The sequence below is a fragment of the Kogia breviceps genome, chromosome 18 (genome assembly GCF_026419965.1).
Source record: "Kogia breviceps isolate mKogBre1 chromosome 18, mKogBre1 haplotype 1, whole genome shotgun sequence".
NCBI classification, from domain to species: Eukaryota; Metazoa; Chordata; class Mammalia; order Artiodactyla; family Physeteridae; genus Kogia; species Kogia breviceps.
In genome coordinates, this window is record NC_081327.1 from 19,860,089 (window position 1) to 19,885,752 (window position 25,664).

General features: G+C 43.4%; 1 long non-coding RNA gene across 1 annotated transcript in view; it reads left to right on the forward strand.

Annotated features, from left to right (window-relative positions):
• Window positions 1-21,331, forward strand: part of LOC136793115 (uncharacterized) — a 294,913-nt gene extending 273,582 nt beyond the window's left edge. Inside the window, exon 3 of the long non-coding RNA XR_010837957.1 lies at window positions 21,209-21,331. This is a non-coding gene — a long non-coding RNA (uncharacterized lncRNA). The remainder of the gene's footprint in view (window positions 1-21,208) is intronic.
• The last annotated feature ends 4,333 nt before the right edge of the window (window positions 21,332-25,664 follow it).

Genomic DNA, 25,664 nt, shown 5'->3' on the forward strand with positions numbered 1-25,664 from the left:
CAAACTCTTAGAGGAAAACGTAGGCAGAACACTCTATGACATAAATCACAGCAAGATCCTTTTTGATCCATCTCCTAGAGAAATGGAAATAAAAACAAAAATAAACAAATGGGACCTAATGAAACTTAAAAGCTTTTGCACAGCAAAGGATACCATAAACAAGACCAAAAGACAACCCTCAGAATGGGAGAAAATATTTGCAAATGAAGCAACTGACAAAGGATTAATCTCCAAAATTTATAAGCAACTCATGCAGCTCAATAACAAAAAAACAAACAACCCAATCCAAAAATGGGCAGAAGAACTAAATAGACATTTCTCCAAAGAAGATATACAGATTGCTAACAAACACATAAAAGAATGCTCAACATCATTAATCATTAGAGAAATGCAAATCAAAACTACAATGAGATATCATCTCACACCAGTCCACCAGTCAGATTGGCCATCATCAAAAACTCTAGAAGCAATAAATGCTGGAGAGGGTGTGGAGAAAAGGGAACCCTCTTGCACTGCTGGTGGGAATGTAAACTGATACAGCCACTATGGAGAACAGTATGGGGGTTCCTTAAAAAACTACAAATAGAACTACCATATGATCCAGCAATCCCACTACTGGGCATATACCCTGAGAAAACCATAATTCAAAAAGACTCATGTACCAAAATGTTCATTGCAGCTCTATTTACAATAGCCAGGACATGGAAGCAACCTAAGTGTCCATCAACAGATGAATGGATAAAGAAGATGTGGCACATATATACAATGGAATATTACTCAGCCATAAAAAGAAATGAAACTGAGTTATTTATAATGAGGTGGATGGACCTGGAATCTGTCATACAGAGTGAAGTAAGTCAGAAGGAGAAAAACAAATACCGTATGCTAACACATATATATGGACTCTAAGAAAAAAAAATGTCATGAAGAGATTAGTGGTAGGACGGGAATAAAACACAGACTTACTAGAGCATGGACTTGAGGATATGGGGAGGGGGAAGGGTAAGCTGTGACGAAGTGAGAGAGTGGCAGGGACATATATACACTATCAAATGTAAATTAGATAGCTAGTGGGAAGCTGCCGCATAGCACAGGGAGATCACCTCTGTGCTTTGTGACTACCTAGAGGGGTGGGATAGGGAGGGTCAGAGAGAGGGTGATGCAAGAGGGAAGAGATCTGGGAACATATGTGTATGTATAACTGATTCACTTTGTTGTAAAGGAAAAACTAACGCACTATTGTAAAACAGTTATACTCCAATAAAGATGTTAAAAAAATAATAAAATAAAATAAAAAATAAAAGGATGCTGGCAGCTTTGGTGAAAGGATTTGTAAAGTTTCCCTCAATTACAAAAGGCACCTTTGACCCCAAGTTGGAGATCTGGGGCTCAGAGCTTGAAAGAATCTCCTAGAACTAGGGACAGTTAGGCCCAGGGATACTGGCAGCCCTGTTTTCAATCAGATGCAGTGGATCACCAGGAGGGGAGGGGAGTCTTGAGGACTTAGTCTTTGCTGTCCTCAAAACTGTTAAAGATGCCATACTCTCGGCCTTGCTTCTTCATAAGACAGCTTCTTGGGTGAGGCTGTGCTCTCTGAGACTCACTTAGATGTATGTGCATTCTCTGTCTTAGCTCAGAGCAGACACTGTAGCATCACTACCAAGAGTCTGGATAGCTACTCATTCCTTTCTTTACTCAGCCAACACTTCCTGAGTTTCTGCTCTGTGACAGAATCTAGCCAAACTCTGTGGATGAGGGGAGGAATGAATCACAGTCACTGTCCTTGAAGGTACTCATTCACTGCAGCCCACAGAAACACAGTATGTTGTGAATGTTTGTGATGTTTTAACATAGAAACATGTTTTGTTTGGTCTGAAAGGCAGTAGCAGGATGAATCGGAGAGGATTCTAGTCCCAGGAAAGTGTCTCGGTTTGCCTTTCAGCCTGGCTACTGACCATGACCTTGGAAAAGTCATTTAACCTCTCTGTACCTTGTTTCCTAGGAGTAATCATAGTAACTACTTCAAGGAGCTGTTAAACAGGTAAATGAGTTAATATAAGTGTAGCTCTCAAGCCAGTGCTTGACAAATAGTGCATGCCATACAAGTGTCATTTTCTTCCCTTTCTTTGTTGGACTAGGTGTTTGCAATATAAACTGTTCTCCCACCTCCTGGGAGGATATAGTAAGTAAGCTACCTTTGCTTTCCCATTGCTAAGAATTTAGGCTCAAGGGATAATGAGGCATTAAGGTTCATTCTGAAAGAAAAAAGAACAGGATTTGAAGCAATGGGAGAAAGAAGGACTAAAGTTTCTCTCAGGAAAGCAGAGAGGAAGAAAAGTTCTCCTAAGACAAAAAAGACAATGGATAATGAGAGAGGAGGGATATTACTGGAGAGAGTGGAATGTTCAGACTTCTGCACAAATTGTCTAAGAAGGACACTTACTGGGAAATGCCAGGCTCTCTGATCTGGTACAGACCTGCAAGAGACCTCATGTGAGTTCCTGAGAATGGCAAGGCAGCTGATTTCGCCACAGACCACCCAGCTGAGAACTTGCCCTGAGACTGCACCAAATTTACTGTCTATGTCCTCTAGTTTGGAAGTCAGTACTGCATAGAGATGACTACTTCATGTGGTCAGTATCCAGCACCTTGCCTTTTGGTCACCCAGCAGGGGTGATACCCACACCTGTCCCAGGACTCCATCTGTCCCAGATTATTTTCTTATGTGATACCCCACCCCCTTCACAAAGCTCCAGGACACTGTGAACCCAAGAGAAGGATGCCCCTGCCTATCCTGGGGGGGATGGTGCTGAGCTTGAACTTGAGGACCCCTACCACTGGGACAGTTTTTACTGGCCTCTCCTTAGACTCAAGGATATGTTGAGTCCTTACTGCAGGTAGATCACTGTGACCCGGTGATGACACTCCTTCAGGTGAAGCTTCTCATAGCAACCTGGAGAGGTGGGTGTTGCTCCCATTTTAAGGAGGAGACGCAGAAGCTCAGAGTGTTGAAGGCCTTGTCTTGCTGCCAGTAGGGAGATGAACCCAGGAAGTCTGGCTACAGGTCTTGTACATTTAACCATTATGCTTTTCGCCTGCAACGGAAGGACTCAGTGTAGGTTTTCCAAAGCAATTCAGACTTTGTATTTTGCTTTGTTTTTAAATATTGATTCAAAGCTGCAGCTACTACCCAGCATGACATCAGACATACTCATAATTTACCTGAATACCTAGAGATGCCTGACAGAGCTACACAGGGGCACAAGTGGGCAGTCTGGGCACTTTTTTTCCCCCCAGGGCTGTAGGGTGGGAGTGGAGGGAAGAAAGGAACCAGTCCAATAGTATTACCCTGGAGTCCCCAGTGGCACCTAGGGAAGCTGTTAAACCTACTTGAGAGGAGCCGGCTCCCAGAATGCACAGTCTGACTTGGGCCTTCAGGCCGCAGGTGTGGGATTGAGGCCAGTAGTTGGGATGTGACCTGCCTGACGAGCTATTGGCAGATCTAGGCCTGCAACATAGATCTCTGTTCATCCTTGCATGCATGCATCCATCCGATGGATTCTTATTGAGTTACTATGTGCCAGGCACTGTCTTAGAAGCTAGGGATTCAGGGACTTCCCTGGTGGTCCAGTGGTTAAGACTCTGTGCTTCCACTGCAAGGGGCGTGCGTTCGATCGCTGGTCAGGGAACTAAGATCCCACATCGTGCAGCATGGCCAAAAAAATAAAAATTTTTAAAAATTTAAAAAAGAAGCTAGGGATTCAGCAGGAGACAAGCCAGACACTGTGACTGTTCTCATGAAGTTGATGTTTGGGAGAAAAACCAACCCATAGCTATATATCCTTCACCTGTCATTTCTTCTATAAATGTGATTTCCTGTAAGCAGGACCAGGGCTTATACCTCTCCCACTTCTGATGTAGTGAGAGCTGTGTCATGGCAAAGAGAGCCCAGGCTTAGTGAGCAAAGATAACAATATCTCCCACGTAGGGTTGTCATGAGGACCAGAAACACCCAACTCATATGGTTGGACCAGCTACTACGTGCTGGGCCCTGAGGCATTCATGATGAGCAACACACACATGGACGTACCCTCCTGGAGCACAGCTTACTGAGAGGTAGGGACACCCAGTGCTTGGCATCCAGTAGTGCTCCACACACGTGGGCTCTTTTTCTATCACACTGGGCAGATTCCGCTGGCAGCTGCTCCAAGAGACCTGAATGGCTGCCTTTTCTTGGCTGAGAATGAATGGCCTTTGTCATTCTGGCATTTGCTGCTGACGATATTCACATAGGGGTCTCTCCTCTGCTCTGCCTGACTTTTCATTTTTTTTAAATAGATCTTTATTGGAGTATAATTGCTTCACAGTTGTGTGTTAGTTTCTGTTGTACAACAAAGTGAATCAGCCATATGCATACATATATCCCCCTATCCCCTCCCTCTTGAGCCTCCCTCCCATGCTTCCTATCCCACCCCTCTAGGTCATGGCAAAGCAACAAGCTGATCTCCCTGTGCTATACTGCTGCTTCCCACTAGCTATCTATTTTACATTCGGTAGTGTATATATGTCCATGACACTCTCTCACTTTGTCCCAGCTTCCCCCTCCCCACCCCATGTCCTCAAGTCCATTCTCTACGTTTATGTCTTTATTCCCGTCCTGCCTCTACGTCCATCAGAACCATTTTTTTCCCATATATATATGTGTCAGCATACAGTAATTGTTTTTCTCTTTCTGACTTACTTCACTCTGTATGACAAACTCTAGGTCCATCCACTTCACTACAAATAGCTCAGTTTCATTTCTTTTTATGGCTTATATTCCATTGTATATGCCTGACTTTTAAGGGATCACATTACATCAGTTTCATTTAGTCTGCTTTCCTCAGGTGGTCAGCTGAGAGCCTCGGCAAGATAGAGGAAACTGCAGACAACACTTGAGCCACTTGGACTGGGTTTTCCAAAAGTTATTGACCTTAAACTACTTTTTACATTGAGACCCAGTATATTTGTGTGCATGTGTAACTAAAACTGAAAGTATTTACGAAACAATAGTTACCATTGCTACAAGTGATGCATTCATATTGTATTTACTATTCTCTTGTATTTTATTTTTTTAAATGGTGGTTGATACCCACAGAATTGATCTTATAACCTAAAGATGGGTCATCACTCACAGTTTGAAAACTATTTCTCTACTAGTCGGTATGCCTGCTGACCCATTTTTTCCCCTTCCTCGTCCTCTTTTCCCCTTTTGCTTTATCTCTGTTCTCCCAACCTTGACCTCAGCTGCCCCACCCAACCTCCAGAGTGAAGGCATGAATGACTGACCAGTGACACATCTCAATGGAAGACAGTGTCTAGAAGGTTTTGGTGGGTGTGGGGCAGCAGTAACCACATAACAGCAGGGTACAGAGCTGAAACTCAGAGGTCTTGACAAAGAGCAGAATTGGTCAGAGGGCAAGAAGCCAGGAAGAAAACTGGCCTCGGTATAACATCAGGCCCTGGAAAAGCAGCACGGGGAAGTGCTTGGCCTCAGCAGTGAGACTGAGGCAGGAGGCTGGGAGCCCTCTGGAAGCTGGTGCATGAATCAGGCAATGGAAATCAGGGTCGCTGTAGCCTCTCCTGTTTGACTGCGGGCTTCTCACTGATGTGGGCCCCCAGTCCAGGCGATGACTTGGAACAAACAGGAGCTCAGGATAGTCTTAAAATAATGAATAATGGTACGTCAGAATCTTCTTTTTCATATAATTTGCTCATTTATTAGGTTGTTTTTTCTTTTTTTTTTTCTTTTCCATTATAGTTTATTACAGAATATTGAATATAGTTCCCTGTGCTATACAGTAGGACTTTGTTGTTTATCCATCCTATATATAATAGTGTGCATCTGTTAATCCCAAACTCCTAATGCAACCCTCCACTGCCCCCTCCCCCTTGGCAACCACAAGCCCATTTTCTATGTCTGTGAGTCTGTTTCTGTTTCATAGATAAGCTCATTTATGTCATATTTTATTTTATTTTATTTATTTATTTATTTGGCCATGCAGCACGACATGCAGGATCTTAGTTCCCCGACCGGGGATTGAACCTGTGTCCCCTGCAGTGAAGCGTGGACTCTCAACTACTGGACCGCCAGGGAAGTCTCTCATTTGTGTCATATTTTAGATTCCACATGTAGGAGCTTATCTTCTGGGTGGGAAGCAGGCAATGGCAAGGAACTGTCCACAGTGGGTTGGGTGTCTGTGATATGGCAGGCAGGGTACTCTAAGTGCTCCTGACCTTGCTGCCCTCCCCTCACAGAATTTCCTTATACCACACTGTCTCTGGGTGGGTTACCAGGATGCTGTCTTAACCAAGCCCCTAATCTCCACCCTGTCACTCAAGCCTCACCTCCATTTTCACTGGCTGTGGCCTCTCCACAGACCTCCACCAGCACCTTCCACACCCTGTGGGGTCAGAAGCAGATTGGGCTGCCCAGCCCAGGCCAGGGAGATCAGGGACAGATTGAAGTTTGGTGTCATCTGTGGCTTTCAATTCTAAAAACAGCTAATTTCCCATTTATATTAGATATGAAGTTATTCAAAGATGAAGGAGGAAAGCCAACCTAAATTATAACTGACACAGTTATTGATTCTGCCCAGCCGTGCCCATTCACTGAAGTTACTCCCTTTGGACATGGACAGCTGGGCTCACTCATGAGTATATGAATGGTGGTGGTGATAGTTGGGGTAGCTATGGAACTCTAGACAGCTTTATTTACTCATGATTATTTCTTTCTGCTTCAGGGTACCTCACTGGGGGACCTTGATCACCTTTTAGAAAGGGTGGGACGACGTAGAAAGAATGACTGTAGACATCCTCTTTCAATATGTGGTAAAGGGGTTCCCTGGTGGCGCAGTGGTTAAGAGTCGGCCTGCCGATGCAGGGGACGCTGGTCCGTGCCCCGGTCCGGGAAGATCCCACATGCTGCGGAGCGGCTGGGCCCGTGAACCATGGCCGCTGAGCCTGCACGTCCAGAGCCTGCGCTCCGCAACGGGACAGGCCACAACAGTGAGAGGCCCGCGTACCGCAAAAAGAAAAAAAAAGTGGTAGAGAAATAGCAGCCATTACTGGAGAGATATTGGACTCAGTGGAGGTTTGTGTCCCCCCCAGCCCCACAGCTTTATTGAGATATAACTGACAAACAAAATTGTATATAGTTAAAGTATACACTGTGATGATTTGATACATGTATACTTTTGGTGAGTATGTTTAAGATCTACTCTCAGCAAATTTCAAGTACACAATTCAGATTATTAACTATAGTCAACAAGTTGTATGTTAGATCCTCAGCTCAGAACGGATTCAGCTTATAAATGGAAGTGTGTACCCTTTGATCAACAGCTCCCCATTTCCCCCACACCCCAGCCCCCGGCAATTATCATTCTACTCCCTGTTTCTGAGTTCAGCTTATTTTTTTTTTAGATTCCACATGTAAATGATACCATATAGTGTTTATCTGTCTGGCTTATTTCACTTAGCATAATGCCCTCCACATTCATCCATGTTGCTGCAAATGACAGGATTTCCTTCTTTTTTATGGCTAAATAATATTAAATAAATATAAAATTATATATATATATGTATATATAACACACCTTCTTTATCCATTCATCCACTGACAGACACTTAGGTTGTTTCCAAATCTTAGCAATGAACATGGGAGTGCAGATATCTCTGAGTTTACTGATTTTGCTTCCTTAAGTTATATTCCCAAAAGTGAGGTTGCTGGATCCTATGGTAGCTCTCTTTTCACATTTTGAGGAACCTCCACACTGTTTTCCATAATGGTTCTACACATACACCAACAGTATACAAGGGTTCCCTTTTCTGCACAACCTTGCTAACATTTGTTATCTCTTTGATAATAGCCATCTTAAAAGGTATGAGGTGATATTTCATTGTGGTTTTGATTTACACTTCTTTGATTATTATAATGTTGAGGACCTTTCCATGTACCTATTGGACATTTGGATATCTTCACTGGAAAATATCTGTTTAGGTCCTCTGCCCATTTTTAAATTACATTTTTTGGGGTTCTGTGTTATTGAGTTGTAAGGATTCCATATATTTTTGGATATTAATCCCCTATCAGATATATGTTTTGCAAATATCTTCTCCCATCCCTTTTCATTCTATTGAGTGTTTCTTTCCTGTGCAGAACGCTTTTAGTTTGATATGGTTCCACTTGTCTATTTTGCTTTTGTTTTTGTTGCCTTTGCTTTTTGTGTTATATCTAAAATATCATTGCCAATATCAATATCAAGGAGCTTTTTTCTTATGTTTTCTTCTCAGAGTTTTATGGATTTCAGGTCTTACACTTAAGTCTTTAATCCATTTTGAGTTAATTTTTGTGAGTGGTATAAGATAAGGGTCCAATTTCATTCTTTTCTATGTGAATATCCAGTTTTCTCATTACCATTTTTTGAAGAGACTATCCTTTCCCCATTGAGAATTCTTGGCTCTCTTGTGAAATATTAGTTTATGTGTGGGTTTATTAGTACATTATATATATTTTTATATGTTATATTAGAAATATTAGTATATTGTTGGTTTATTTCTGGGCACCTGACTGTTTCATTAGTCAATCTGTCTATTGACAATACCATACTGCTTTGATTATTACAGATTTGTAATATAGTTTGAAATCAGGAAGTGTAATGCCTCCACCTCCTTCCCCCCACCCTCCACTCAGGACTCTTTGGCTATTAGGAGTATTCTGTGCTTACATATGAATTTTAGGATTATTTTTTCTATTTCTGTGAAAAAAATGGAATTTTGATAGGGATTGCATTGAATGCAATGGGATGGCTTTGGGTAGTAATGGACATTTTAACAATATTAACACTTCTGATCTGTGAACATTGGATATCTTTCTATTTATTTGTGTCTTCTTCAATTTCTTTCATCAAAGTCTTGTATGTTTCAGTGTGAAGATCTTTCACTTCCTTGGTTAATTTTATTCCTAAGTATTTTATTGTTTTTGATGTTACGGTAAATGGAATTGTTTTCTTTATTTCTTTTTCAGATAGTTCATTGCTAGTGTATAGAAATACAACTGATTTTTGTATGTTGATTTTGTACCCTGAATCTTAACTGAATTTGTTGATTAGTTCTAACATTTTTTGGTGGAGTCTTTAGAAATTTCTGTATGTAAGATCATATTATCTGCAAACTGAGAAAATTTCACACCTTCCTTTCCAATTTGTATGCCTTTTCTTTCTTTCTCTTGCTCTGTCTAGAACTTCCAGTACTGTGTTGAATAGGAGTGGTGAGAGTGGGCTTCCTTGTCTTGTTCCTGATCTTAGAAAAAATGTTTCCAACCTTTCACTGTTGAGTAGGATGTTAACTGTGGGCAAGTCATATGTGGCCTTTATTATGCTGAGGTATGTTCCTTCTATACATAGGTTGCTAGAGTTTTTTGTTTTTGTTTTTGTTTTGTTTTGTTTTGTTTTTTGGCAGTACGCAGACCTCTCACTGTTGTGGCCTCTCCCATTGTGGAGCACAGGCTCCGGACGTGCAGGCTCAGTGGCCATGGCTCACGGGCCCAGCCGCTCCGCGGCATGCGGGATCCTTCTGGACCGGGGCACAAACCCGTATCCCCTGCATCGGCAGGCGGACTCTCAACCACTGCGCCACCAGAGAAGCCCTGTTAGAGTTTTTAATCATAGGGAGGGTGATGCAAGAGGGAAGAGATATGGGAACATATGTATATGTATAACTGATTCACTTTGTTGTAAAGGAGAAACTAACACACTATTGTAAAACAGTTATACTCAAATAAAGATGTTTAAAAATGCAAAAAAAATGATATTGAATTCTGTCAAGTGGCTTTTCTGCCTCTATTGAGATGATCATATGATTTTTATCTTTCATTCTATTAATGAGGGTATCACATTTATTGATTTCCATATGTTGAACCATCTTTGCATCCCAGGGATAAATCCCACTTGATCATGGTGATGATTCTTTCAGTGTGCTGTTTAATTTGGTTTGCTAGTATTTTGTTGAGAATTTTTGCATCTATATTCATCAGGGATAATGGTCTGTATTTTTCTTTTCTTGAAGTGTGCTTATCTGGCCTTAGTATCAGGGTAATGTTGGCCTCATAAGATGAGTTGGAGAGTATACCTTCCTCTTCAGTTTTTTGGAAGAGTTTGACAAGAATTGGCATTAATTATTTTTTAAATGTTTGGTAGAATTCTCCAGTGAAACCATCTTGTCCAGGGATTTCTGTGTTGGGAGGTTTTAGATTATGTATTCAATCTCTTTACTCATTATTGGTCTGTTCAGATTTTCTATTTCTTCATGATTCAGACTTGGTAGGTTGTATGTTTTTAGGAGTTTATCCATTTTTTCTAGGTTATCCTGAATATTTTTTTATTTTTAAAGATGACATGTTAAAGCATATATGCATGGGGGTAGTATGGCCAAAGGTAGAGGGAGAAACTGATGAGGCAGAAAGAAACAGTGAGAGGTGGGATGCTTTGACTGCACAGAGATATATCAACTTTATTAGCAGAAGAGAAAGCTGAGTATGAGTGCAGATAAAAGGAGGTTGGTGGATTTGTTGTAGGGAAGATGAGGGGGTTTCCATCATGCAGTTATTATAGTGGGCCTCTTTTGATACCATTTCACATCCTCTCAGCCCCACCCCTTGTTTCAGCAGTTGATGTAGAGCAGAGTTTCATGCTGGCTCTGACCACCATTGCATGGATACAATCTGACAATGCCTCACCCAGCTGTATCTCTTGTTCTTGCACCAGGATTCCTCTAATCTTGAGATATTAGATACCTAGGAATATGCTCGACAGCTGTGATATTAAATCCAGACATTCTGAGAAGTTACTGCCTGTGGGGCCAAACTTGATCTATGGGGAATGCAAGCCAATGAATAAATGCTTTCCTCTTTTATCCTTTATGTTGACAGCTCTGAGGCACATTTGATAAGGCTCCTTATCCTCACAATAGGGACTCACTCAAAGCATTTTTGTATTTATCTTCCATCCTTATTTCACTCCCTTCTTCCTCATTCTAGATCCCTGGGATATTATTCTCAAATCAAGGACCTGCACACAAATGTCTGTTTAGGCTCTGCTCTTGGGGGAATTGAGGCTGATGATGCCCTGCCTGACCACTTTTCTGTTCTCATTTTGTTCTTGATCGCTAAAGCCCACCACCCTGGCCTTCTTGTAGAGTCTACAATATGCCAACATTATTCTCACCTCAAGCCCTTTGAACATACTCTGAACCCCTGCCCTAGTTCTTCCTTTACCACCTCATCTGGCCTCTGCTTACATGCCATCATCAGAGAAACCCTTGCTGATCATCCAATGTGAGCAGACCTCACTCCCACCAGCTCTCCCTCTCATTTCCCTATTTATTTATTTTTTAAATTTTTTTTGTGGTACGCGGGCCTCTCACTGTTGTGGCCTCTCCCGTTGTGGAGCACAGTCTCTGGATGTGCAGGCTCAGCAGCCATGGCTCACGGGCCCAGCCACTCTGTGGCATGTGGGATCTTCCTGGACCGGGGCACAAACCCTTGTCCCCTGCATCGGCAGGCGGATTCTCAACCACTGCGCCACCAGGGAAGCCCTATTTATTTTTCAATAGCACCTACAATGCTCTGAAATGCTCTTCCTTTTGTGAATTGTCTGTGGGTGATTGGTTTACTCGCCAGAAGCCTGCCTCCATGGACTTAACAGTGCCTGGGTTCACCCCCTGGTCTCATGGAGGTGCAGTCCTGTCCTCTCATAAAATGTACCTTGCAGCTATAAGAGACAGGCAGGTAACACAAACATTTCAAATGGGTCCAGTATAAGGTGACAAATGACAACCAGCACTCAACCTTTGTTGCCAGAGGCTGACAGGAACTGGTGGGGACCATGCGGAAGCCCTAGAATTCAAGCCTGTCTAAAGAGGGGCCTCCACACAGCTCCTTATGGTTGCCACTTAGGAATGCGACTAATACTGCACAACTTTCTGGTTTCTCAAGATATGGCAATACCCCATTGTGTGTGTGTGTGTGTGAAATCTCCAAATTTTAAAATATTTGCCAACAATTCCATTTTTCAACACTTTCTGAGCCAAAGAAACCCAGAACCCATGATCTGACCCAGATTTGGCAGGGTTGGGGCTGGATTTGGCCTTCCTGGCTCACCTTGATTGTCCCATGCTCACTCACAGGCAAGGCAACGAAAGTTGGATGGCCTAAGCTGTAGATGTTTCTTCACCAGAATCAGAAACAGAGACCCATCAAGTACTAGCAGAAACAAGAGGAGAAGGGCCCTGCTGGGGTGTGGAAGGGAAGGAAACTGGATTGATTAACTTTACAACACTTGCAAATACATAAATCCAAGATGCCAAAGAAGTAGAATATATGGCCATTAGATAAGGTACCACAATCCTGTCTCGGATAATTAACATTTTTAAGAAGCATGCATGTTCAGCACTTATTATTCAGAAAGGTATAACATAGCAAGAATAAGCTATAAATAAAAGAAATGGAAAGCACAGTTGCATTTTCCCAAGTCATTATGGTGGGTTGTAGCTAATTAATTCATAATGCCACTGAATTCATACTGTGTTATTTGTGTTCATGCAAATTAACTTTAACTCACATTAAAAGATGAACATGTTCAGCAAGTTGAACTTTCAAACAAGCAAACATTAATAGAAGACAAAATAATAATGGTGGGGCTTCCCTGGTAGTACAGTGGTTAAGCATCTGCCTGCCAATGCAGGGGACACTGGTTCGAGCCCTGGTCTGGGAAGATCCCACATGCCGTGGAGAACTAAGCCTGTGCACCACAACTACTGAGCCATCGCTCTAGAGCCCGCGAGCCACATCTACTGAGCCTGCGTGCCTAGAGCCTGTGCTCTGCATGGAGAGAAGCCACTGCAATGAGAAACCTGCGCACCGCAAGAAGAGTAGTCCCCGCTCACTGAAACTAAAGAAAGTCCGCGTGCAGCAACAAAGACCAAACACAGCCATAAATAAATAAATTTTAAAAATTAAAAAAAAATGGTTATGGTTGGTTATTCATGTTGCTATAGGTACAATTATTATGTCAACATTTCCATTTGAAACTTTTATTTTCAACAATTTATCACTCAGTCTTAAAAATTATAAATTATATAAATTATACTGTGCTGTGCTAGTGTTATGGTATTAGTGGGAAAGGATTATTTTTTCTCTTCCATGTTTAAAAATAGTTTTACTTAATAGGTTGATAAATTAAAATTTCCCCAGGTTTAGAAAATGGCTTTTAGTGCCTGGGGTGGCCACGCCATTGCCAGGGATGGTTGCTCTCTGACCTGGCTATTCCAGGGGTCCACCTTGGGGTGATTCCCACTCAGTTGGAGTCTGGGTGTTTCTTCTCACTGCCACAAATCTGTTATTATTTTTACCTGCCCGGTAGTCTGGGACCCTTTCCTCTCTGAGGTAACCCTCTTCTGCCTTCCCTTTCCTTTCCAAGGCTCAGAAGACATGGACTCATTTTTATATGTTCATTCATTCAATATATATTCACTGAACATAGTGTGACAAGCCATGTATTGTGGGAACACCGTGGTGAACAGAGAAGATATGGTAAAATTGAGGAACCACTGGAATTCCTGATATTAAATTGTGGTATTGTATTTATTTTGGATCATGAGGGACGGCAGGCAGGAGTCCATATTTAGTTTTTTTAAAGGTCCTAACCTGGCAATCGTGGACACCATTAGTTGCCCACAGTAGTGAACAAAATAGATTATAAATGAGAAGGCAAAGGAATAAGCATTGTCATTTCAGATGGTGATGAGTACAGCCAAGAAATAAAAAGGATGGAGTGACTGAGTGTGACAAGGGGTATGGAGGGTGAGAAGACCAGTTTAAACTGGGTACTGATGGAAGACTTCAAGTGGTGGTGGCATTTAACCTGAGAATAATGTGACAAAAAGGGCCTAGCTGTGTGAAGACTTGAGGAGTGAAGTGTATCAGGCAGAGGGACAGCTGGAGCAAAGGCCCTGAGGCTGGAGTGAGTTTGGATGTTAGAGGACAGCAAGGTGCCCAGGAAAGCTGGAGCACCAAGGACAGGGGAGGACGAGCAGGAGGAGGTGAGTCACAAAGTGGTGGGCAGGGCCTGGAAGTGCAGGGGAAGAAGCTGAGCCAGACTTCTCAGCCACTTCCCTCTTTGTCCATAGGATTCCTTCCTATCCTCTTGTCCTCATGCAGCTGAAACAGCAAGTGAAATTTACCTTTTATCACTTTCCAATGATAGTTAGAATTATTTATTTCTATTTTTGTAAAAATAATAACATCATAATAAAAACTCAATGTAAACAAATCAGATAATATAGAAAAAATAAGAGAAAGTTTAAAATATATAAGTATAATATAAAATATACAATATATTATATAAAAGTATATGATTATTATATTACATATAATATAAAAATATGAAAATATTCCCCCATCCAAAGGTGATAACTAACATTTGATGTGCACCTTGCTAGACATTTTTGGTTCACAAAAACGAACATTTACAGACACATACCCACCCACACACATTTAACAAAAACCTGGCTACGTACATCCTGATTTATATGCTGCGTTTTTCACTTAACACACTGAATATAATTTACCATGTCATTGAACATAGATCAATTATGTAACTTTTTTTTTCATTTTTTTCTTTTACTTTTGGCTGCATTGGGTCTTCGTTGCTATGCACAGGCATTCTCTAGTTGCAGTGAGCAGGGGCTACTCTTCATTGCAGTGTGTGGGCTTCTCATTGAGGTGGCTTCCCTTGTTGTGGAACACAGGCTCTAGGTACACAGGATCCAGTAGTTGTGGCACGTGGGATCAGTAGTTGTGGCTCACGGGCTCAGTAGTTGTGGCTTGCAAGCTCTAGAGCACAGGCTCAGTAGTTGTGTCACACGGGCTTGTTGCTCCGTGGCATGTGGGGTCTTCCCAGACCAGGGCTTGAACCCGTGTCCCCTGCATTGGCAGGCAGATTCTTAACCACTGCACCACCAGGGAAGCCCCAATGATGTAACTTTTAAAGCCACTTTATAAATGTACCCCAGTCTAATCAATTCTGCATTAAGTCTAGGGATACTTTTTCACTGCTATAAACAACACCTCAACAATACCATTACATATCATGCACATGCAGGGTCACATTCCTGCAAACAGGAGTGGGTGGGGCAAAGCCTTCAGGTTGTGAGTGCAGTTGCAGAGCCCCACCCACAGAGGATCTGAGGGTCCAGGGACAGGCCTTTTAGAGGGGCAATGGAGCTGCTCTCACTCCCCAAGTGGGCAGAGCTCCACGGCCATGTCTTCTGGTGTCGCCAGCAAGTCAGACAAGGTTCTTTTAGGATCTGCATTTTTCTTTTCACAAAAGTGCTGGGAAAAGGTTAGTGTCTGGCAGAGTATTTGGCCTCACCATGTTACAGGGAAAGGTGGTAGAGAGCCCTAGCTGGGGCCTGGGTGGAGGGAACATAAGACCTGATCTCCAGAACCTTCAGAAGTTCACACCCCACTCCTGGGAAGAGGTCTATGAGAGCACCTGTCTCTTCCAGGGCAAATCAGGAATACTTCTTGCTTCAGAAGCTGACAGGGGAACCAGTGTTCCCTGGACAGAGGCCTCTGTCCAGTGCTTGGCTGCCAGGCATGTTTCCTCCACCCCGTCAGCGATTAGACACACCGTCCTCACAGCCTGCCGTATCCTTGCATAAGAGTTCCCATGTGGTCCCTCTTGCCCTCCTTCCCTTCCCTGTTGCTCCCACCCTTGGACACCTTGGGGCTCCCTCTTCCCCCAGGTGTCAGGTTCTGTCTCCAATCATTGTAATCACTGGCTGCACTCCTCTGTCTCTGGAGCTCAAGAAAATAAGCACTTGCGACTTCCCTTCAACCAGCACACATTTCTTGGGCTCCATCTGTGTCCATAAAGTGCCATTATATATTCAATAGAAGGAATCTGGTCATTCTTCTGCAGCTGTGGGCACAGCAATACTTCTGTGGGGGAACAAAAAAGTGCAAGACTCTATTTGTACCCTGAGGAGCTTATTAAGTGGAGTCATTGTAGAGGAGAATGTAGGCTGGTGTCTTGGAACCTGGTGAGGGCATCAACCATACCTCCCCCAGGAGCCCAGAGTAGGAAAAGTGGTGGTAAAACACTAATCAGCACACAGCCAGCACTGCCAGAGGCTGAGCTGGGTGAGTGCTCTCCCCTTCTTTCTGTGATATACTCACTTTTCTAACTCCCATTTTGCTTGAGAAAACTGCAGCAAGGGGACATAAACATGGAATGGGAGGCGGAGGCTGGACGCCTCCCCAGGTCTGCCTGAGCCCACAGGGCTTCGGCTCTTGGAGCTTGTGCAGGGAGAGGAATGAGTGGAAGGACAAAGGGCCCTCCACTTGAGCACACAGAGGTCCAGGCAGGGGGATTAGAGGAGCTAAAGCCTTTGCGTCCGGGGTTCTAGCTTTTCATCCTTCATCATTCCATGCCTTCCAGTTCTACCATTACTAGCACTGATTATCAGTTATTTGTACTCAAATTTGACAAATCAGATTGCCAAGAATTACACAAGTTGTAGATCAGTACTATCTGAATGATCAATTAATCCTCCCTTACAATTAAAACTACCAATTCTTACTACCTTTCAGTTATATTTTATTGCACAATCTCTAATTTAGAGCTTTTGGGTAATCGTATTGATGCAGGTATACTTATACTTGGTAATCAAATAATCTATTAATCAGCACATGTTATTATGGGATATCTGATTTAATTATCATCACCTAGATGGAAAAAGTGGGTTTAATTCATCTTGGGCTTTTCTTAAGATGCTGGAGGTTTGCCATTTCATTCTGTGTGTGGCTCTACATAGCACAGAAAGTTCCTTCTTTTGTGAAAAAGAATTGTAAGAAAAATAGGTGAGTATATTTGCAAAGCAGGTGAATGGACAAACTCAAGTGGGGCTCCAAAATCATGGAGCATGCTTAATTTTTTTCGTGGAAGTTTTATAACTTATTTTTATTCCTGGTATGCTTGGAAAAGTGCTTTTAAGATTCAGGGATAAAAGGACCTTTGGAATTAAAAATGGGTGCTGCCTTCATGATTACCTTGGAATACAAATTAAGTACCAAACAGTTTATAATCTGCTTCCCTGTGTCCATTAATTTTGAAATAAGTACAAATAAATTTTTTTATTTAACCTATACATTTATTATTCCAGTAGTAATGCTGGACAAACTGGTCATTGGATTTAACTTCCCTTAATGTTTTCTGAGCATCAATATGAAAGGGAAATAAGAACAATTGTGTGTGCAGATCCTGCAGGGATCCTGGGTGGGCCAGAACCTCCTTCCTGCTTTCATATTCAAGCCAGAGATTCCCAGGGATGTCTTGGAGACTCAAGAAGCCTAGTACTTCCCAGGACGAAGGGGTCTCTGCTAAGTCTCTCTGCAAACATAGGATCCAGGCAGCAGCTTCTCCTGAGTAATGGGCAAAGCTTCACAGAGGTTTTGAGTTGAGTCCAAGCTGAGTAGGTTGAACTTCATGCTTGGGAACAAGATGACCAGAAGTACTGAGCTGTGATACCACTGGGGCAGTGGGAGGAGGACAAGGAGGAGGAAGATTCTCTGCAGGAGCATCCTCTCTGCCCTCCACAGACTGCCCAAAGTTTCTCAGAGGTTCACCCCTTCGACTTACCCCACCTCTCTGAATACTCTCTTCCCTCCAGAAAATGTGCAATTCTCCATCAAAACTGCTTATCCTAAGCCCACCTCTCCCAAGGTTCTCTCCAGTCTGCAGGGAGTAGAGAGGAAACCCTAGCATGATGCAAAAATGGTGGTTGTTTGGAAGACAAAGTGGACCACGTCTCAAGTGCTCCCATTTGGGAACATGTTTGCTCACTTTCCACACTGCATTCCCCTGGAGTCACTGCGGAGCTCAAAGCAAGCAGATAGGCAATGGGATGGCACTATCTCCGTGCTGCTTCCCCGCTTACTGGTTCCCATTCCTGGAGAAAGCAAGCCCAAGCTTCTTAAGGCAGTGTGCAAGGTTCTTCGCGGTGAGGCGCTGGGGTAGGCAGAATTCTAAGATGGCTCCCAAGATTTCCACCCCTGGTGTTAAATTCCCTGTACAGAGCCCTCCCCTTGGGTGTGGGTGGGCCTGACCTAATCAGTGGAGCCCATGTCAAAGAAGGTCTAGAGGTCAGAGGCAAGAAGTCAGAGAGACCCGAGTAGGGAAATTCTCCTCTTGGGATTGAAGGAGCTGCTGCTGTGCCACGGAGAGAGCCACACAGCAGGGAACTGCGGTGGCCTCCAGTTGCTGATGGCCTCAGTCCTACAACTACAGGGTTCTGGGTTCTGCCAACACTCTGTGAGCCTGGAAGAGGACTCTGGACCTCAGGTGAGATCCAGACACCTTGATTACACCTGGTGGGAACCTAAGCAGAGGGCCCAAGTGAGCACCACCCAGACTTCTGCCCCATTGAAACAGAGAGGTAATAAACGGGCATTATTTGAGTGGCTAAGTTTGTGGTATTTGTCACACAATAGAAGAAAAATAAAGGCCCCAATCTCCACATCAAAAAGCCTCTCCTTTCCCACCTACTTTCTATTCTGCCCACTTGAACCCACCCTCACTCTGGGCATGAGATGCCCTCAGCCTTCCCTCTTCCCACAGAAGCAGAGCCCAAGACAACAAGCAGAAAACAAGTCACTTGTCTGGGAGGTGGAGAGAACACCAACAGAGGAGGAAGTGAGATGAGGAGGGAAGGCATCCAGGAAGGGGGTTGTGGTCATGCAGTTACCACACCATGAGAGCCGGGAGGAGGGGCTAAGGGGGTGGGGGGTGAATCCTGCTGGGGAACACTGGGGGGCAGTGTAGAACACACCCTCAGAGGCACCCCTCCTAAGGAAGGCAGTGAGGGGCTGTCAGTCATTGTTGGAGGGCTGGGGTGGGCTGGGATTGTTTTTCTCTTGCACTTCTGGCTTGCAGGGAGGGCAAGGGAGAGCCTTTGGCCTGAGACAGTCAGGGGCTGGCACCTGAAGGTCCGAGGATGGCATACAGGCAGGACTACAGAAGCACCTGCTGCACCTGCTCTTCTACCTTCTGGTGTCCCCTTGCATCTTCGTGGCCAGGCTCACAGCCCCTCTCTCAGGGAAGCACTCTCTGAGTCTTCCTGCTTCATTGTGCTTCACCGTGGAGCCTCTGCTCTTTTACCACTTGGTCTTGGTCTGGCATCTTCTCATCGTGTGTCACACACCTGGGCACACAGCATGGCTGTCTTCCCCTGCAAGCCCCAGAGTCCCTCCAGGTCAGGGCCTGGCACCTATTAGGTTCTCAACATTCATTCGGTGGATACATGAAGCATATTTTTCTGGACGTATATCTTTCCCTTAATATGGTTGAACTGAGTGATCTCTGCAATCCCTTTGATGCTCTCCCACCATTTCGGTACTCCCTTCCCCTAGTCCTGCTTTCTTGTCTCCATAGAACCATCTGGCATATTATATATGTTTATTTGTTGTTTATCTTCCCCCACTAGAAGGTAAGGTCCTAAAGGACACATTTATTTATTTTGTTCACCGCTGTGTTGCCAGCAGTGGGCACACAACACTGCCTGGCATATAGAAGTCACTGGATAAAATCTTTTGAATGAATGAATAATAATACTCCACGGGTCCTTAATCACAATAATAGTAAGTTACTGAGCAGTTTGCAAGCCATATTTCATCTTGACATCAAACCTCTGAAATAGGTATTCTTACTTCCATTCTCAGATGAGGAAACTGGGGCTCAGAGGGGTTCAGTAACTTGTCCAAGAGACTCAGGCAGCAAGTGGAAGAATTGGGACCAAACCTTGGCAGTCTGACTCAGGAGCCCGGGCTCTTTGCTAGTATTCTACACAAGTGAGTTCAATTAACCCAACAAATTTTTCAGGGGGCACTAATACAATCAGGGTGTAAAAAACGGGGAGTATTTGGTGCCACTGCAGCAGCTTGCTTGGCAAGAGATGGATGTGTGCCTGATAGGGAAACTGATATGGCTTTCAACGAAGACTGAAAATTAATCATACTTAATGAACGTGACTAATGTGTTAAAGGAACGAGCGATTAAAATATTACCATGTCTGAACTTCTCCTCCCTGGCTAATTTCTTCCCCTCCCTAGGGTTACCATCTTTCAAAGAGGTAGGGGCACAAAATTATGGAAACAAATTTTATGGAACGGAAATGCATTTTAAATGGCTTAAATCAGGGACAGGCTGTGCAATTCTCTAGTGGCTGTCAGTCTTCATGTCTCACTGCTCAAGCGAGAGATGTGGGCTGAGAGGAGAGGCTGAAACTGACACAGCGACTGGAGCTGGAAATGGGGAGCCAGGCATTTCCCAGAGTAATGGTGTGGAAACAGGGGACAGACGGGGGGCACTGAAGCAGGGAGGCTGATTGACTTGCAATTAGACACAAGGTGAGATGAAAGTGGCTGAGGAGGCATGTCCCCTGAGGCAGAGCCAAAGGCATCTCCCTGGCTTTGCACATTATCTGGGATCATATACGGAATTGCTGTGTTATGAATGTGTCTGAGGACAATCTTTGGAGGATCCTAGCACAGTCTCCTTAGAACACACTCCCCTTTCTGGCTCCAAACACACACCCATTGCCTAGATGGAAGGATCAAAACTGTAGAGAACAAGTATTTCAGAATAAATCTCACAGACTTGGGACTGGGAGACCGCACTGCTCATTGGCAAACTACTATTATTGGCAACAGATCAGGTTTGTTCATGGAACTGTGTGAACCTGAGGTCCCACACTCAGAGGCCTCAGCAAAAAGCTCCCAGTGTAACTGAACCAAGTGGGCAGGATGGGAAAGAACCGAAATCAGCAATTGAGGACTTACCCAGACTTTTTCTACGTGAGGATCCAGGCCTAATGTGGTTAGATGTTCCAGTTTTTAGAGAAAAGACAAACGTGTGTATGTGTGTGTGTGTGTGTGTGTGTGTGTGTATTAGTTTCCTATTGCTGCTGTAGCAAATTACCACAAATTCAGTGGCTTAAAACAACACAAATTTATTTTTTTGCGATTCTGGAGGTCAAAAGTCTAAAGTGGGTCTGTACACCTGTGTTACTTCTGGAGACTTTAGGGGAGAATCTGTTTCCTTGCCTTTTCCAGCTTCTAGAGACTGCCCACATTCCTTGGCTCCAGGCCCCATTCCTGCATCTTCAAAGTCAGTGGCATACATCTTCTGCCCTCTCTTATCTCCTGCTTTTCTCTGGTAAGAACCATGTGACTACATTGGGCCCAAGCAGACAATTCAGGTAATTTCCCCATCTCAAGATTCTTAATCACATCTGCAAAGTCCCTTTGCCAAATAAGGTATGTTCCTGGGTTCCAGGGATTAGGACACAGGCATCTTTAGGGGGCCATTATTCTGTCTACAACACTATGTATATGGGACTATTCACAATTTGTAAGTGCTAGTAAATAATTTTGAGGTTTATATTACTCAGTATGCCATACCAATAGTTCTCTGGGCAGAACTGAGTCAGGAGAGAGTGAGTCTCCAGTCTATGACCTCTGACCTTTGATTTAAATAAACCATCCATTTGTTCAAAGGGAGGCTTTGTGTCATGCCTCCTCCTGCCTTATTCTGTTTTTAGCTTTCAGAAAGCTTTACATAATGAGTTTGGAGATGAGACTATACCTGTGAAACCATCACCACAATCTATGCCATAAACATATCCATCACCTTCAAAAGTTTCCTCCCCCCCTTTATTATTATTATTATTTTTGTTAGAACATGTGACAAAAGTTCTACACTCTGCAAAATTTTAAGTATACGATACAGTATTGTTAACTATGGGCACTTTTTTTTTCTTTTTTTTTTTTCACAACTCACACACATACACTGTATTTTATTTTTACAAGAGATAAACTGACACCAAGCATTGTAAATGGATGACCACAACAAAAGCAACAATGATTGCAATTACCAAACACGAAACACACTCATACTATGTCATAATATTGACATTCAGTCCAGTAATCCTCCACTGTAACAGCTCCTTTACTTTGCAGTGAAAATTGATTTGTATATTTTTAGCCTCTGCGTCCTTGTGGGATTTTTTTTTATTATTATTAAAACAGAAAGTCACAAAAATTATAATCATCCTCATCAGTTCACTCAGTCCCATGTAATTAATTTTTTTTTCATCTTGCTCTTTTGTTAGCACTTTTATGAATTCATCAGTTTTCCATTAGAGTTCTGAAAATGCTTATTCATTCAGTTCAGCAGTATAGCCAGTTACCAGAAACCTGTACTTGTCAGAGTCTTTTCCATGAATTCCTTGAAGATGAAACCCTTTTATAGGAACATTTTTCTGTAAGCATCAGAGTACACCCAGAACTGTCTATAAATGACAAAAGACTTAAAAATGACCACGGTTAAAGATTTGATGAAAGTTCATAACAATGCAATTGACAAGGAAATTTAGTTATTTCTGAGATATACATTTTAAAGTAATAACTAGAATTATGACTTAGAACATATAAGATTTTTAGAAATTTCATGTAATGTCTGAAACATTTATATTAACATATTTCCATACAAATAACCCAAAGAACGTTTAGTATTAGTTGGGTTTTTTGTTTGTTTGTTTATACTGCAGGTTCTTATTAGTCATCAATTTTATACACATCAGTGTATACATGTCAATCCCAATCGCGCAATTCAGCACACCACCATCCTCACCCCACCACGATTTTCCCCCCTTCGTGTCCATATGTTTGTTCTCTACATCTGTGTCTCAACTTTTCTGCCGTGCAAAACCGGTAAAAAAAACAAATACCGTATGCTAACACATATATATGGAATCTAAAAAAAAAAAAAAAAAGTCATGAAGAGATTAGTGGTAGGATGGGAATAAAACACAGACCTACTAGAGCATGGACTTGAGGATATGGGGAGGGGGAAGGGTAAGCTGTGACGATGTGAGAGAGTGGCAGGGACATATACACATTACCAAATGTAAATTAGATAGCTAGTGGGAAGCTGCAGCATAGCACAGGTAGTTCACCTCTGTGCTTTGTGACCACCTAGAGGGGTGGGATAGGGAGGGTGGGAGAGACGGTGACGCAAGAGGGAAGAGATATGGGAACATATGTATATGTATAACTGATTCACTTTGTTTTAAAGGAAATACTAACACACTATTGTAAAACAGTTATACTCCAATAAAGATGTTTTTAAAAAAACATTTATTATGTTCTTGCTGTGTACCAAACAGTAAGTACTTTATGTGCATTTTCTTTTAATCCTCACAGCAATCTCATTTTTATCCCCATTTTATAGCTGAGGAATTTTTAAAACTTTATTTATTTATTTATTTATTTTATTCTTGGCTGTATTGGGTCTTAGTTGTGGCATGCGGGCTTCTCTCTAGTTGTGGCGTGCGGGTTTTTTCTCTCTAGTTGTGGTGCACATGCTCCAGGACATGTGGGCTCTGTAGTTTGCGGCACACAGGCTCTCCGGTTGAGGTGCATGGGTTTAGTAGTTGCGGAGCATGGGCTTAGTTGCCCCATGGCATGTGGGCTCTTAGTTCCCTGACCAGGGATTAATCCCACGTCCCCTGTATTGGAAGGGGGATTCTTTACACTGGACCACCAGGGAAATCCCTATAGCTGAGGAATTTGAAGCTCAGTGTTGCCTAATGTCACACAGCAATAGGGGGCAGAGCTGGTATGCAAACCAGGTTGAGTGTCCCCAGAGCCTATCAAGATGTAGTGTTCAAGGAAAGAGAGGTGAAGCATGAAAGATAATAGCCTCTTCAGTTAAAAAACAAACAAACAAACAAAGAAAAAACAACTCCCAAGTAGAATTCAGATTGGTTTACATAGATTCAACTTCCTGTCTGTCACTCCTGGATTCTAGCTTCCATCTTCTAGGAGAGGACAGATATTCAACTTGTCTCCCTGCTGCAACACTGGACTGGAACCCAGAACAAATAAATGGCTTTTACTTATCACTGAAATGCCTTTGGAGAAGTGATGTCATCAAAATGGCAACACAGGAGACTCAGTCTCTATCCCCCTACCAAAGATCAGCAATTAGATAGTGATCTGCAAACTAATACAGCTCTGGGAGAGTTCCAGAGTCCACGTGAGAAACTTTAGCAAGACAGTAGAACAAAAACCTGAGAAGAACCTCACAAGAAGAAAGAAAGCTTTGTTTTACCTACATCAACCCATCCTTCAAGCCAACACCGCTCAGTGCCAAGAGGGGACATCTCACCTAGAAAGAATTCTTCTTTCTAGGAAAGGAAGAGCAGGGTGAACCACTAGCTTCCTCAGTCTTTTGGGGGCACTGCAAAGAGGTCCTGCTTCAGTTCTACTACACTCAGACTGGCAAAGTGGGAAACTCAGAGATGGTTAGGAACAGGGAAGAAAAGTAGGGGGTACCAGTATCAGCCATGCAGCAGAAGTGATCATGGTTCATCGTGATCTGCTGTGCAGACAACCCCAGCAGATTTCACCACTGAAGAAACAAATGGCCAGCACAGCTGCCATGTTCGCCCTGCAGATTTCACCAGCTTTTGCCTCACATCTATTCACATTTGATGATGCCAGCTGCCTGAGTCTCCTCTCCCCCACTGGAGCCCAGGAACTGCACAGGCAGCCAGCTCAGGTCTCTGAGGCTACACAAGTGCAAGATGCCAGCCCAGTGGCTGACCTCTACCACTGTGCATGTGCTTGGGGCAAGCCTCTCCAGCTGTGCACTGCACACGAGTGGCCTGATGCCCATCATCAGCCTCTCTGCAGTGTGCATGCCTAGAGGGAGACTATGCAGCCACAGAAGAGTGTGCTAACAGCCAGGTCCCTGGTAGCTGTCAATGAGCCCATACTTGGCCCTGGCCTTTCTGCCATCCTTGGGCCCCATCACTATGTGTGTGTCTGCAACTGACCCCTGACACTATGTAGGCACCTAAAGCTGGCCACTGCAGAACAGTGTGTGCACACCACTGGCTCTGGGCATCACCACTGCCTGCCAAGGTGCCTAGCTACTAGACCTGGAGGATCCAGGTCTAGCTACTAGACTGAGGAGGACCCCAACAGCCTTTGCAGCCACTGTGACCCCCCACAGTGTTCACCAAGGACCACACAGTTGTTGATGCTTTTGGACCCCTGAGTCAAAGAGACAACACACACCTCCAGACCCAGTGCTGTCACATGCCCCCACAGTTGGTGCCCTGCACCACTAGACCCAGGGTCACAGCATGACCCAGTGTGCCCCACCCACAGATAAAAAAGACTTCCTTTACTAAAGTCAAACTGTAAAGTCGGGAAGAGGGGACTGCTTCTACAAATGCACAGACACCTATGCAAGGCAACGGGGATTAAGAGTCAGGGAAACAACTCCACAAAGGAATATAGTAAACCTCCAGTAACTGGCCCAAAGAAATGGAGATCCAGGAATTGCCCAACAAAGTATTCAATATAATTGTCTTACAGATGGCCAGAGAGCTACAAGAGAACATAAACAAACAATTTAGTGAAAAACAATACCAGAATAAAATGAGAAGTTCAACAAAGAGATAGAAAACATAAAAAGGAACCAAACAAAAATTTTGTC